At 50.6% G+C, this 15851-nt stretch overlaps 1 pseudogene across 1 annotated transcript; it reads right to left on the reverse strand.

Moving 5' to 3' along the window:
• Positions 1 to 31: 31 nt before the first annotated feature.
• Positions 32 to 8930, reverse strand: LOC308242698 (annotated as a pseudogene). Its single transcript has 4 exons — positions 8922 to 8930; positions 3014 to 3135; positions 2016 to 2353; positions 32 to 57 (listed from the first exon to the last, which is right to left on the reverse strand). The product of its transcript is annotated as an uncharacterized misc_RNA (transcript).
• Positions 8931 to 15851: the final 6921 nt, after the last annotated feature.

Raw genomic sequence — 15851 nt, forward strand, 5'->3', positions numbered from 1 at the left:
GAGAATCCCTGGTCCAGAGAAACTGGGAGATTTAGACACTGAGCAGAAGAGAAAGAGCTGTGAGAGGAGACAGGGAAGGAATAGCCAGGGAGATGGAGGAGAGCAAGAGGGGGTGGGTGTGCCGAAACCGGTTTGGCTCAGTGGATAGAGCGTCGGCCTGCCGACTGAAGGGTCCCGGGTTTGATTCCGGTCAAGCGCATGTACCTTGGTTGCGGGCACATCCCCAGTGGGAGGTGTGCAGGAGGCAGCTGATCGATGTATCTCTCTCATCAATGTTTCTAGCTCTCTATCCCTCTCCCTTCCTCTCTGTAAAATATCAATAAAATATATTTAAAAAAAAAAGTGGGGGTGGGTGTTACAGGAGCCAGAAAAGTGTTTTGAGTACTTGGTCATTATCCTTTAAAGTGTCCGTCAGATCATGTCACTTATTGCTTAAAACCATCTATAGGCTCCCCATCATATTGAGCACAAAATGTTAACTGCTTCCCATGGCCTATGTCAGGGGTGGGCAAACTTTTTGACTCGAGGGCCACAATGGGTTCTTAAACTGGACCGGAGGGCCAGAACAAAAGCATGGATGGAGTGTTTGTGTGAACTAATATAAATTCAAAGTAAAGGAGCAGAGGGGAGAGCAAGAGAACCGGATAGAACAGCCGGATCCGGCCTGCGGGTCGTAGTTTGCCCAAGGCTGGTAGGGTGACTATACAGTTTATCATTGAAACCTGGGACAGCTTTGAAAGTGAAAGGAGGGAATACTAACAACTATGCTGGGACAGTTCAGAGTGTACCGATGTCTGGGGCCCCGCCCCTGCCTTGCTCACTCAGCCAGGAGAGCCTTCCTGTCATTCCAGTAGTTGGTGCATTTGCTGTTCCTTCTGGAAATTCTCTTCTGATGCTAGCTTCAGCAGGACGTACACTAACACCAGAATCCTCCTCCCCATATCTTCTCGGATTATCTCACTCCATGCCAGTCTTTGCTCAAATATTACATCCTCAGCGAGAACTCTTTTTTTTTTTAAGAAATAGATTTTCATTGATTTCACAGAGAAAGGGAGAGGGAAAGAGAGATAGAAACATCAATGATGAGAGAGAATCACTGATTGGCTGCCTCCTGCACATCCCCTACTGGGAATAAAGCCCGCAACTCAGGCATGTGCCCTTGGCTGGAATCGAACCTGGGACCTTTCAGTCCATAGACGCTCTATCCACTGAGCCAAGCCAGCTAGGGCAACTCTTTTGACTCCCTATCTAAAATAGCTACCAATCCCCCAGTCACTCTGTGTCCCCCACCTCACTTTATCTCGCTATACAGCATCTGGCACTATCGCTGATATACATGTTGATACTTTTGGTTATTGTCCCTGTCCCCCTCCAGAAGATAAACTCATTGGGGTAGAGACTTCTCTTCTGTTCACTGCCGACGCTCCAGCACCCAGCACAGTGCCTGGCATGTAGTAGGCGTGCAATAAAGACTTGCTGGTAGAATAAACTCATTAGAGAAGCTTGACTGATGGGTAAGTGCACCATGGGAATAGCTGGAGGGAGAAGTGGAATCCAGGCTGTTTGCTTTTGCTGTTTCATTTTTAAGATGGGAAAGAGTGGGCCATGGGCCAAACACCAGGAAACCGCTCCATGGGACTCTGAGGAAAAGGTTTCCACTGACTGTGAAGCTCGGGGGGAGGGAGGCAGCAATCACTTTTGTTGCTCATTATTATGTCCCTTAGTGTCTAGCAAAGAGTCTGGCACATAGTAAGCACTTAAAATGTTTGTGAAATAAATAAATCAATAACACAAAAATAAAATTTTATGGCACTCACCATGTACCAGGTACGGTACTATTTAATATACATTTGTTTGTTTGTTTTTCTTATTAATACAGTGTTTATTTGTCTTCCTCCTGTCAAACCCTGAGCCAGCCACTCTCCCAGGCTGCCTGGGGACGTACAGGAAAAGGAACATGCAGGGCAGACAAGACACGGGAGAAAGAAGGATGGAGGTGGAGACAGCTCCCTCACATGTGAAGAGGATGAGAAAGGCCACCAGCAGGCAAAAGAGCCCCATGGCCTCTGCGAGGGCAAAGCCCAGATGGCGTAGGAGAGCTAGAGCTGTTGCTTCAGAGAAGGGTTCCTGGCATCATCGGTGAAGAGGCTCCCAAACACAGTCCCGATTCCAGGCCCAGAGCCTGCCCCCCTCCTGTGGCAGCTCCAGCCCCAGTGAACTTGGCTGCTGTGTCAATGCCCCTTGAATGGGCGCTGGTTTGGAAGCTGCGGCTAAAAATAAGCAAGGTCAGGAGACGCCGGGCTGCCAAGCTGCCGAGGCTCTCACCTGCCCGGCCTCTGGTGTTTCAGCACCACTGCAGACAGTGACCGGTGACCGGCTCCGCTGAGAGGTGCCCCTGACCAAGGAGGGGTGGAGACACACGGTGCAGGCATACACTTTCACGGGATGAGGGGAGCTGCGCCCAGTGCAGAGAAGACAGGGAGCACATTAACGCATTTAAATCTCACAACAGCCTATTATTATTATTATCTCATTTAATGAGACAGGGAAGTTAAGTAACGTACCAGATGGCACAGCTGGTAAGTGGTAGAACTGGGGCTCTAACCAGGCAGGCTGGCACCCAGATCCATGCTGGAAGCCACTGCATCATGCATTCGAGTGGGGTAGACCCGTGGTCGGCAAACTGCGGCTCGCAAGCCACATGTGGCTCTTTGGCCCCTTAGGTGTGGCTCTTCCACAAAATACCACGGCCTGGGCGAGTCTATTTTGAAGAGGTGGCGTTAGAAGAAGTTGAAGTTTAAAAAATTTGGCTCTCAAAAGAAATTTCAATCGTTGTACTGTGGATATTTGGCTCTGTTGACTAATGAGTTTGCCGACCACTGGGCTAGACCAATCAGGAGACTCATGCAACAGCCAGGCATTTGGAGCTAGTGCAGAGGGGATGAAGAGGGAACAGATCGGAGTCATGCTGGGGGTCCTGTCTGGGTGACTGAGTGGGCGCAGGTGACTGTACCAATGGGAAACACAGCAGAGGGTGAAACGTTCAGTGTGGCCACCCTGTTTGTGAGACCCAGGGAACACCCAGGAGGAGAACCCGAAGCGGCCGGGGCTGCAGCAGAGATTTGGTGGCTGTAGCTGAAGCCATGGAACATGAGATAGCACAAGGAGCTAGCACAGAGCAAGAAGGAGGAGGACCCAGCAGAGAGGCCTGGGAACAACAGCCCAAGGAACTGGGAAGGAGGCGGAGACGCAGGTAAGAATGGAGCACCAGGGCCCAGGCCAGAGAAGACCAAGAATAAGGGCTTGATCTCCAGTCCAGGGGCTCTGGGAGGAAGGTGTACAATCAAGAGGTCACAGAAGCCTCGGCATGGATGGAGGAGGCAGAAGCAGGGGCCTGATCCATGGATCAGGAAGTGTCTGAGGGAGGATGGAGAAGCAGATTCGGAGAAGGGACAAGTAAATGAGAGAGGGCACAAAGGCAGCTCCAGAGGCCAACAGGTTCAGGGGGGGATTTGTTTGCAGATGAGAGGGGGTTAGGAGTAGGCAGAGGGGAGCCCCGGGGAGCCCAGGAGCCAGGAGCGGCAGTCAGCCTCAGTCCAAAGGGAGGGAGGCAGAGAGGGGACCTCTGCCTCCCCACTCTTCCCATCCCCCAGCCCTGGATCTGAGCGAGCAGGAAGAGATTTTCAAGGGCAAGTTTCAACTCCAGCGAACTTTCTCAATCCCTGGCTCCCACACTAGGTCAACCTCTGTCTTCCCTCGGGGCTTATATTCACATTACTAAACTGACAAGACCTGGGCTCCAAATGGTTGGGTTGCTTGTGGGCCATATGCTGAAGCGGGCCTCTGCTAGGTCAGTCTACCCTCTGCAGAGCCTTGGCCCTCCCTTTGTGTCTGGGGACACAGACCCAGAGAGGGGCAGAAACAGCCCTGGAGCCCCACAGTAAGGCAGGAGGTGAGCCAGAATAAGAGAGGCCTTTCTATGCCGTGGTTTTCTCACTGGTAAAATGTGATAATAACAAAACTCACCCCGTAGGCTTGTTGTGAGGATTAAATGAGGTAAGATGCAGAGAGCAGTGCCTGCTGTTTAAAGTGTAATGTTAGCATTTGACTAAGCCTCTGTTTCCATGCATTTTCTCCTTAGGAGACTCATCTACCCCCATGGCTTTACCTGTTATAAGCCAATGATCCCCACATTTATATCTCCAATACAGACGCTTTTTTCTGAGCTTTGGGCCCATATATTCAACTGCCCAGTCTTTCTCCTTACACTTACGTTGGTCCAACTATGTGCCAAGACCGAGTCCTGGGTGTGCTGGGTTTGTCCCAGAACACCCACCCCCAGCTGCCTGCGCCAAGGCCCGCATCGACAGGGCCTCCAGATGCCAGGCATTCCCAGCACCACGTTCCTGCTTGGGGTTGTATCCTGAGAACAATCTCAGCCTCCTTTCCTCACCCCCTCCCTGACCCCTGCTCTCCCAGGCCCTTCTGTCCTCCCCTTGCCCTCCTCCCATGCTCCCCTGGGACCCATAGCGCTCACTCCCCACCTCCCCAGCTGCCACCACAGCTGGTCTCTGACGGAATGTGCAGCTGCTGTGAGCCACATGTGATGAACAGGCGGTGCACAGCCACCCCTGGGGCCCACTGGGTGGGGGTGGGACCATCTGTCTGTGTCTGTTTGTCTGGCTGCCCCCCTCTCCCCCCACCAACACACACACACTCCTGAGCGCCTTCTCCAGGGAAGGTGGTGGACAATACCGGTTTGGGTCCCTTCTCCATCCCTGGGCTGCAGCGTTCATGAGGGTCATGCTCCCTCTTTGGGGGTCCGGTGGCCCAGCTCAGGGCCCCTGAGGTCAGACTGGCTGGCTGGCCCAGCTGTTCCGATGCACACACACTCCTGTGTGCAGGCAGCACAGGCCCCCATAGGCTGCTCAAGGCCCAAATGGCCGTTGGATGATCAGAGCCTCCCTCGCTCTCCCAGGCCTAGGGTGGGGGTGGGGGCTGCAATGGAGGAAACCAGCGGCCTCAGACACATTCCAGAGCCCCCTTGGCAGCGCCCAGAGGCTTCTCGGCCCTGGGGCAGCGCCAGCAGCATCTGTCCTGGTTCCCACACTCTGGCCTCTCTGGAATCTCCACAAATTTCTTTTCTCTGTGTACATGACGTCAGCACAGACAAGGACACTGGGATGGAGGAGGGAGAGGGGCTGAGGAAGCCATGCTCGCTGATGTCAGATGGCCATGGGGGGGGAGGGGAGGAGGGAAGGGAGGGGAAGGGAGGGGTGAGGGGAGGGGAGAGGAGGGGAGGGGAAAGGAGGGGAAGGGACTGTCCTTGGCATTGCCCATGCAATGAGAAGAGGAGTTGGCCTCTGGCTCCTGAGATTAACTGGGCCCTGACACTGACCGTTGCATTCCTGTCAGAGCCCCTCTCCATCTCTCAGGGCCTCGGTTTGTTCATCTGTAAATTGAAAATAAGAGTAGCATCCATCTCCTGCATGTAATAGTGAAGGCTGTAGAATCTTGACCTTGTTAGAGAGCCTTCAAGGTCTGAGCACAGCTCACTCTCTCACCATTCCCTGATCTCCACCCTAGTCCTCCATTTCTCACATATTTTTAGATCACACAACAGAGGTTCTCGCTTCTGAGTCTATATTCAGTCCACCTTGAAAGCCCTTATCTGGAAAACTCCTACTCAGCCTTCAAAGCCCAAGACAAAAGTCCCTTTCTAGGAAGCCTGTCCAGACTCCCTTGGGTACTAGTACTGCCTCCTTGTACTCTCATTATTTCCTCTAGAGTAGCCTGATCTCATCATATTGCTATTGTCTGCTTACCTCCCCAGACTGTGGTTCCCCAGGGAGCTGTCCTTTCTGGGGCTGATGGCCACTCTTAGGAGCCCAGGCACAGCACCCCATAACCTGTGGTGTCCAAGCATAATCAGGACTTGGCTTTAGGCCTGTCCTGCCCTGATACTGCCACATGAGCATCTCACCAGGTCTGGTCTTCTTTTTTTTTTTTTTTTAATATGTTTTTATTTACTTTTTAAAAAATATATATATTTTATTGATTTTTTTACAGAGAGGAAGGGAGAGGGATAGAGAGTTAGAAACATTGATGAGAGAGAAACATCGACCAGCTGCCTCTTGCACACCTCATACTGGGGATAATGCCTGCAACCAAGGTACATGCCCTTGACCGGAATCAAACCTGGGACCTCTCAGTCCGCAGGCCGACGCCCTATCCATTGAGCCAAACCAGTCAGGGCTTATTTACTTTTTTAGAGAGGAAAGGAGAGGGGTAGAGAGATGGAAACATCAATATGAGAGAAACATCGGTCAGCCCCTGCACACCCCCTACTAGGGATTGAGCCCGAAACCTGGGCATGTGCCCTGACTGGGAATCAAACCAGTGACCTCTTGGTTCATGGATTGATGCTCAATCACTGAGCCACACCAGCTGGCATCAGGTCTGGGAGTCAGGCAGACAAAGTAGCTTACCAGCTGCCAAGGTGTTTTTTTAAAACCCCACACAGCCATGATGTCCCTTCTTCCACCCAGACCAACCAAGCCAAAGCCCTACTGCACAGACGGGAAAACTGAAGCCAGAGAAGGGAAGTCAGCGGTAGGAACCAGACTGAACTCAGGGCTCGTCCCTAGTCCAAGGCTCTGAGGCCCCTTTCCCCTCTTGGGTGGAGGGTACGGAAGCTGGGAAATGATAATGGGCTCGAGGCAGGGCATGGGCTGGGTGGGAGCCCTGGACTTGAGAAGCAGCCATTCCTTGCTTCTGGCTCTGCTGGAATTGGTTTGCACCCTGTCCCCTGGTGCTGAGAGGAAATCACATTCCTATTCCACCACTTAGTAATGAAGAGGAATTGTGAGACAGTTAGGCACAAGCTATCCGAGGGGGCAGATGGCTGTGGGCCCTCTGGCCCAGAGCAGGTCTGTCGTGTCAGGTCTAAAAGACAGATGCTAAGGCCAATTAGAGGTGTAAGAGATTTATTGAGGAAGCCACTCTAAGGATAAAGGGAGGGAGCTAGCGTCAACAAGAGGAGCCTTTTGATCACCTATCTTCAGAGGGAGAAGGAAGGGTGGATAGAAAGGGCCTCAAACTGCAGTGCCGCTCTGAGAAAGTCTTGGTCAGGCCCAGAGTCAAGACTGCCCATTAGAGGAGCCCCATGGAGGGCAGAAATAGCCTGGCGCTATGTCCCCACTGTGCCCAGGCCCCGGTGGGAAAACATGCTATCTTCGGATCTGAAGGTGCAGCAGCTGGAGGCCGTTGGTTAATGACAGTCCTAGCAGCTGGCTCTCTTGAAGGCAAATATGAGTAATGTGCCTCCTGGCAGCTGCACAGGATATGTGTTTTTGCAAGGTCACCCAGCCCAGCAAGCAGGTGACAAGTTCGCACCCTTGGGCTGTGGCTGCTCTATGCTGGCACCGGGTGAGCTTTAACCACAAAGAACTTCACGGGCTCCTACGGGGACTTTGCCAGATGAATGAAAGAAGGAAGATTCAGATGAAGTCAGGTGGAATGTGGTGTTTCAGAGGGAATAGTGCTGAATTTGGAGCAATACCCTGACATTGAATTTCTTTCTGCATCTACTAGTGTGTGTCCTCAGACAAGTTGCTTCCGCTCTCTAAGACTTGGTGTTCACCATGGCAAGAATGTCTCACTCAGGCCTTCACTGCCCAGATCCAAAAACAGTGGGATGAGGGGTACCAGTCTTCTGGTCCCTGGGAAGATGGCCCTACTTCCTATAGAGGCACCCATTAAAAACCAAACTTTACCTAAATGGCGGAAAATTACTTGTACTACCCTTGAGGATCAGGAGGACAAAGCATAATCTAAATTATGCTTAATGTAAGCTCACATTCTCTTATGTGTGTTTTATTTTAAAAATATACATGCTCCAGCCAGTGTGGCTCAGTGGTTGAGCATCGGCCTATGATCCAGGAGTTCATGGTTCAATCCCCAGTCAGGGCATATGCCCAGGTTGTGAGCTTGATACCCAGTGGGGGTGTGCAGGAGGCAGATGATCAATGATTCTCTTTCATAATTGATGTTTCTCTCTCTCTCTCTCTCTCTCTCTCTCTCTCTCTCAAATCAATAATACATATACATATACATGAAAGAGTCAGTATAGTGTAGCATTTAAGATACACAGTCTAGACCAGCCTTGGGCAAACTACGGCCCGTGGGCCGGATCTGGCTGTTCTATCCGGTTCTCTTGCTCTCCCCTCCGCTCCTTTACTTTGAATTTATATTAGTTCACACAAACACTCCATCCATGCTTTTGTTCCGGCCCTCCGGTCCAGTTTAAGAACCCATTGTGGCCCCTCGAGTCAAAAAGTTTGCCCACCCCTGGTCTAGACCCTAACAACTTGAGTTTAAATCAAGCCATGCAACTTACTAGCTATGGACCTTAGGTGAGTTACTTTACCTCTCTGGACCTCAGTTTGCTCATCTCTAAAATGGGAATAATAATAGTACCTACTTCATAGAGTTATTGTGAGAATTAAATGATTTGTATAAAGTGTTTAGAACAAATCTATTCTATTCACTGTTATGTGAATTTGTCATTTTATCCTTGAGTTACCTGTTATAAAAAAATTTTAATGACTTATTGGCATGTAAAACTGGCCAGTAATAAGCAAAAGAAAAGAATACATAGCTCCCAGGCCTTGAAAGAGCTCTGTAAGTTGAAAAGGAAGGCACACGGAGGAGAAAGAATTGTGTCCACAATGTCTGCATCCCAGTGCTCCAAGCCACAGTCACATCTCTACCATGCTGAGGGGCTTCTGCTCCCAAATACAGTCCAAGGTCACGTCAGAAAGTAGAGGATTTGGCTGTGGCACTGGAGGCCTGGGCAGGAGAGGGTGTTGGGCTACCACCCCTCCCATCGTCCCTCCTACTACCCCTGCCCTCTCCCTCACCTTAGACATGGTCCATTGGCTACAAACCAGTGTAAGCAGCTTCGGTTCCGCTGGCCTTTGAACATTATAAAAACTCCACATTGAAACTAAGGCATCTCAGAACACAAAGTTTCCATGACGTTCTCAAGTAGGTGACCTCAGGCCCCTGAAAGAATCTGCTGGACAGGAGGTAGGAGAAAGGGGATGGATGAGGAATCACATTTCTCCTTATTCCTCGTGCCTGGGTGGAAGGTGGAGGACTTCAGGTCAGACAATCAAGGAGGCACATTTGGGTCTCATAAATATATTTTTAAATATATTTTTATTAATTTCAGAGATGAAGGGAGAGGGAGAGAGAGGTAGAAACATCAAGGATGAGAGATTCAATAATTGGCTGCCTCCTGCACGTCCCCTACTGGGGATCAAGCCCGCACCCCAGGCATGTGCCCTTGACCAGAATCGAAACCCAGACCCTTCAGTCCACAGGCCAACACTCTGTCCACTGAAACAAACTGGCTAGGACTGGGTCTCATATTGACTGGAGGCAGGGGAATGGGTAAGATAAACGTGGATAAGTTATGCCAAGCTGGTAGGGGTATAATAATATGTGGGCACCAACCTCCAAGATGACTTCTGATTAGCTCTACTGCCTGGGACTCACACCTGTGTGTGGTCCCCTCCCACAGAATATCAGGTTGGTCTGTGTGATCAATAGAATAAGGTAGAAGTGATATAACATCAACTCCAAGGCTGGGTCATAAAAGAGTTTTTAAAAGTAAGTTTGCCTGCTTGTTCTTGGATTACTCCAGGAAAGCCAATAGCTATGTCACAAGGACACTCAGGCAACCCTATGGCGAGGCACCAAGGCCACCTGCCGTCAGCCACGTGAGCGCGCCCTCTTGGAGGTGGGTCTTCTAGCCCCAGTCAAACCTTCAGATGCCTGCGGCCCCCACTGACAGCTTAACAACAACCTCAGGAGAGTCTAAGCAAGAACCACCTGATTCCCAGCCCACAGAGACTGTGACATAATAAATGTTTTAAGTTGCAAAATATTGGGGTAATTTATCACACAGTAACAGATAACTAAGACTCCCATGCCTTTGGTTTTCCACCCAAATAGGCCACAGGTGACTCTTGGGTGATCTTTTTAGGAAAGATATGTAAAATATTTTACAATATTGCTCAGAATGACAGTTCTGAAATGACATTGGCCACAAAGAACTGACTCAGTCCTATCAGCCTGAATTCAATCATTCAGTTACAGGCACAGTTATTGACGGTAGGGCTGGGGGACACCGAAATGAAATTGGAGATGCTCCTTTGGGCTATGGGAGGAAGATCTTGGACCTACAAATTGCTCAAGGGAGGAAGTGATGTCATGTATGTGGAGTGTTGAGGGAGCCTCGCTGAGGAAGTGGTGTTTGAGATGCTCCCTGACAGACCTCAGCGGGTGGAGGTGGAGGGGGTGGCAGGAGAAATGTGGTCATGGCCAGGTTGGTGTGGACACACTGGCCCTAGGTTGGGTGGGCTATGAAGCGGGCTGTCGGGCAGGAAGAAGGATTATGTGAGGGCTGAGGCTGGAGTCTGAGTCACCCGCTTCCTCCTCCATCTCACATCCTTTTTTTGCTCCTCTTCTTCCTCCCACGCCAACCCTCCACCTTGGTAGGTCCAGATAGGAACTCGGAGTCCACGCCAAGAGCACTGCTGGGAGAACTTGTCTTCTGATGGGCTCCGGCTGCCATCCACCATGGAACCTCCCCTCAGGGTGCTCTTCATGTGGGGCAAGGGGGTCTACAGAGAGACACTGGCACCCATGGATGGAACTCACCTCAGGCCTGCTCACTCCGTGTGTCCCCATTGGCATTTCTTGAGGGGACCATAACCATAAGCCAGTCTGGGAATACAGTTGTAAGGGGGAAAGCAAGACAATGTATGTTTCTTTTCAATGTCTTCTATTTATTTGAATGGATTTAAAGAAGCAGAAGCCCATGTTGTAAAATTAAGGTCTAGGACAAGCGTGAGGAGTGAGAGGGATCCACACTGACAAGCACATAGCACCCTTTATCATGTGACCAGGTAAATGCTGCGGGGCCAGACAGAGCTGGGGGCTGGGGACGGCCATAGGGGGCCAAGAGAGCGCAAAGCTGGGCAGGTATGAGCAGTCTTATCTAGCCCCAGGCAAGGGAAGGCCCACAGATGAAGAAGCATGTGCTCCAGCTGCTTAAGGAGGCACTTAGGAGGTTGGCCATAAAAAGGGACCCAAGGAGGTTAGGTTAGAAGGAAGACCAGGAGGTTAGGGTAGAAGGAAGACCAGGAGGTTAGGTTAGAAGGAAGACCAGGAGGTTAGGTTAGAAAGAAGACCAGGAGGTTAGGGTAGAAGGAAGACCAGGAGGTTAGGTTAGAAGGAAGACCAGGAGGTTAGGTTAGAAAGAAGACCAGGAGGTTAGGGTAGAAGGAAGACCAGGAGGTTAGGTGAGAAAGAAGACCAGGAGGTTAGGGTAGAAGGAAGACCAGGGCAGCTCACGTTTGCAAAAGATAGAGGTAGAGCTACCATTAAGCAAATGGTACAAAATAGGGCTTCGGACAGGTAGATACAAACATACGACATATAGAGGCTTCATTTTAAATCTTGCTCTGAATTGGGGGTGCTGAGATGATTTTAAGTAGAAAACTGGGAGCTAATTATATGTATGTCATTAAGTTAATAAAGAAGTTTGTATGTACACAGTTTCAAACACACAGGGATGAACTAGGTTATCTCTAAGGTCTCTTAAAGGTCCCAAACTCTGTAAGTCTGAGTGTAATATCCTTATACTCAGTTACTCGGTTCTGAAAAAAGCAATTCACTGGGCCTGAGCCAGAGGGTGCTAACTGAAGGGCCAGATTTAGCTTACAAGGTCTGTTTTATTTGGTTGCACACTGTTTTCTAGATTCAAAATAGTTGCCGACATTTAAAAGTCCAGATCTGTAGCTCTACTTGAAAAATGGGGCAAAATATCCGGCAACACCAGTCCACACAGCAGCAACCATGTCAAACAGAGTATGTGCTCTCCGTTTCACCAAAGACCCTGCCTAGCCCTCTTTGCTCATTTTCGTTTCCTGCCTGGCCCTTGGAGGCATCGGGTTTGGGACCTGGCCCAAGCATCCCGTCTGTGGTGATGTCCTGATTTTCTATTTAGTGGCAGTTGTAAGTCTAGCCCTGAGGCCTTTACCCTAATTCCACAGCAGACCCATCTTAACAGTTGGCCCATGAAGGCCAGGAGTGTGGGAGCCAGTGACTCCAGTCTGCTGAGCTTCGGTTTGCCTTACAGATGCGTAACTGAAATGTTGCCAGCCATATTTCACTTTCGTAAATGGAATCCCAAAGGCCTCTGAGGGATGGCCCATCAGGGAGGTGCTTCCTGACCGAGGCCAAGGGTAAACGACTTCTGGGCCAGACGAGAACACCCAAGCAGCGGAAGGAATCCCTGCCTAGGCTGCGGGGAGGGGGGACCTGGGGTGCAGTGCAGAAGGCAGCTGTTCAATCCATGGCTATGAGATGAGCAGGGCAGCTGTGCACAGCAGGTCGTGCAGGTGCCGAGGAGGTACCACTCATGTCATAGTGTGAATGGCTCCATCTGGATTTGTGCACAGTCTTCCCCACTTTACATGTTAGCCCTGGACTGTCAGGGGGAGGGGAAACAGGTAGAGATGGTAAGGCAGGTGTAGCCGAAAGGAGTTCTCTGGGCTGCAGAGGGTAGGGGTGAGGGGCAGAGTGTTAGGAGCCAAGACCTTGTTGGCCAGAGGGGGGAAGCGAGAGAGAAAGAGAAGAGGCCTGGCCCCAGCAGTCCCCATGCTGCACATGTGCAAATGCCCATGAGATGATGGGAACAGCCAGAACCAGTCTCAGGAAGCAGGGCTGGCCATCAGTATGTGGGGCCAGGACACTTAGTCAACAGATAATCATCCTGTACACACACACACACACACACACACACACACACCACACACACACACACACACACACACACACACACACACACACACATGCTGTCAGCAGAGCTATCTGACCCATTACACATACCTACATATTGAGTGTGTCCATACACAAAATCACAGCGGTTGTTGGTAAAAGCAATTAGCTCCTCAGGCAGCTACATGTAACACACATTTTCAGAGCACCTAAAGTACATTTTGGCTAAGTTACCTGCCAGAGTTCAGCACAGCACCAAATACCATGGAAGGAGAGAAAAATAACCAGTAAATAAAACCACTATTACTACCACAAGCAGCCGAGTGCGGGCCTGCAGTGCCACCTACTGGCGGGAGGGGTGTTTGCACTTAGCTTGAAGAAGGTGAAACCAAGGACACTGCATCTCAGACACACCTAAGAAGCCGCCAACTACAGGCGGCCATTCTCCCTCTTTGTATTCTGCCCAAGTGGGATGAGATCCCGTAATCTCAGCATTGAACTACAACATCTGAAAATAAGCATTCAGGGCCTTGCATGTCCCATCCAAAGCAATATCCAATGGGGATGGCAAGATATGTTTTCAACTTTCATGCCCACTCCAACCCACTGGTTGCTACTGCCAGGCATGCTGGGCTGAGAAGGATTCTGAGGCCGAACCTGGGCTTAGCAGAGAAGAGCATCATGATGGAACAGCGACAGCAACCATGGCTTCCACACTTGTCATTCTTGCCGTGGATCCTGGAACCTCGGTAAACCCCTACATCTGCAGGTTTCTCCTGCTACACAATTCCATCCTGAGGGGATGTGTGTTTCTTGCCCACACCCCACAGCACAAGAATACTGCCATTCCAAATTTCACTGGAGTTTTCTCTCTCGCTTGATCAGTAACTCCTGAGCCAGCTAAAGCCCTCACTGGGACCGTCCTTGTGAAGAGCGTGCTCTTGCTTCCACCGAGAGCATAGGATGACCTGTTAGATCTGAGCACTGAAGTCAACACTGGGCACTTCACTTTACCCAGAATTCATATTGAGCTAAGGCCCATCCATCTTCCGGCACTGATCATTCCCAAGCGGCCCCATGAGGGCAATAACAAGTCAAGAACAACAAAACTACCCTGAGCAGATGCTGGACAGCCAGCTGGGCTTAGCCCTAGACAGGGATGCTGCTCCTGCCCCTCACCCATCAGCTTGGGAGGGCACACTCCAGTCAAATCTGCGCGTCAACCACATTTCGAATTACAATGGGCGCTGGGTCACTTGAAAATAGTCAAAACTTGAAATCTTGACGTCTCAGACGACAAGGGTCTGCTGTGTTTAACATCGAGGTACTTAGCTAGTACCCATGAGACTCCACAGCCCCAACAATGCCCACAGGTGGGCGTGTATCCCCGCATGCTTTCCCCTCGGCAATGGAACCAGACTCTGCCTCCGAGTGCTTAGGGGCATGAGAGCAGGTCTTTCCCACTGAAGAGCAGGCTGGGGGTGTTCTCCTTAGCCCGGGGGTCAGCAAACTTTTTCAGAAAAAGGCCAGATAAATATTTTCAGCTCCATGCTCTGTTGAATTAATTCAGCTCTGCTGCTGTAGTGCGAAAGCAGCCGTACATACACATAAACAAATGGAAATGGCCATGCTCCAGGAAAAGGTTTAAAAAAACAAACAAATAGGTAGTGGGCTCTATTTGGCCCAAGGAGCCATGGTTTACCAAACCTGCATTAGCCCAGTTCAGGGTCTTCAAACTGGGTTCCTCAGAGCCTGGGGATTGTTTGGGGTGCTCCAAGGGCTCTGCAAATGTTTGGCTTTCATATAAATTCTTAGCTATTTAGGAAGCTATAACCAAAATGTACCCACTCAAGTGTATGAAGCATTTTAACATGCAGGCGAGCAATATATTAAAGGACTGTCAGGGGAACTCCTCTGTTATGAAGCTTCTCTTGCCATCTCGATGCACATGTCTGGCTCATACGGCAAAATGGCTAAGAGCCTGGGGCCCCATGTCAGCCTCAGTCCCTGTGCTGCGGCTTACTAGCTATGTGACTGGGCAAGTTGCTTTCCTTCTCCAAACCAGCACAGGCACCCCCAAATGGTGCACCCTGGCCATCGTGCTGGAGCAGCCGCCAGAAGCCTCCTAAGAAGCCCCTTTTACTGGATCATGGGAACAGGGAGCAGTCACAGGGCAGGGGCCTGGACAACTGAGGCCATTCAGGGGCACTCAGGGACCCAGGCCAGAGCTATTTACCATCGGTCATGGAGACATTTCTATATTTTAAGCAGCAGTGTGTCTGGACTGGTGCATACCAGCTGAATGTCATTACAGTGCCAGATCCATCTTGGATTTGAACTTGCTGGTTTCGGTGTCTTCTGGCATTTTCTGCTACGTTCCCACCTTCTGATTGGGCTCTCAGGAAGGGGAGGGGGCTGTTTGGCAATGATCTTCAGTCTCAGTGCTTAGTAACAGGGTTCTGTTTTTCTGCTAAGTGGCCGTTTCCACCGGGCCTGGGATTTTGTTGGCCAGCATTTCCCAGGGCAAGTTCTGCAGGACTTGCTGGGTTGTGGTGCTTTTGGCTACAGGGGTCCAGCATGCTGGGAGCTGCGGTGTCTGCGCCCCTGTGCTGCAGAACAGGTTGGGCCTGAGGCTTTGGTGCTCACCTGGCTTTTTAATTTGCCTGCTGAATGCTCCTCCACACCCCTTGAAACAATCAGGTGTGTCTGGCCGCTGCCCGAGCCTGCGCTCAGAACGTCTGGCCTTTTACTCCAGCCTCTGAAAGCTTTCTCTCCAGGCCCGAGATGCTCATTTATGGTTGCAATAATAGAATTTGGACCCGACTGTCTCTCACTGCCCAGGGCTGTCTATGTCTATTAATGGTGGCTGCAGCAAAATCCAGGCTTTTACTGTACCTTATCTTTCTGCTTCTAGCATCCTACTTTCCTGCTTCCTGACAGACCTAGAAGAATCATTGGTGTTTATCATTAGGCCCTGGGGGCAGGACTTCTTGGCTCCC

Source organism: Plecotus auritus, assembly GCF_963455305.1.
Source record: "Plecotus auritus genome assembly, chromosome: 2".
Classification (NCBI taxonomy): domain Eukaryota; kingdom Metazoa; phylum Chordata; class Mammalia; order Chiroptera; family Vespertilionidae; genus Plecotus; species Plecotus auritus.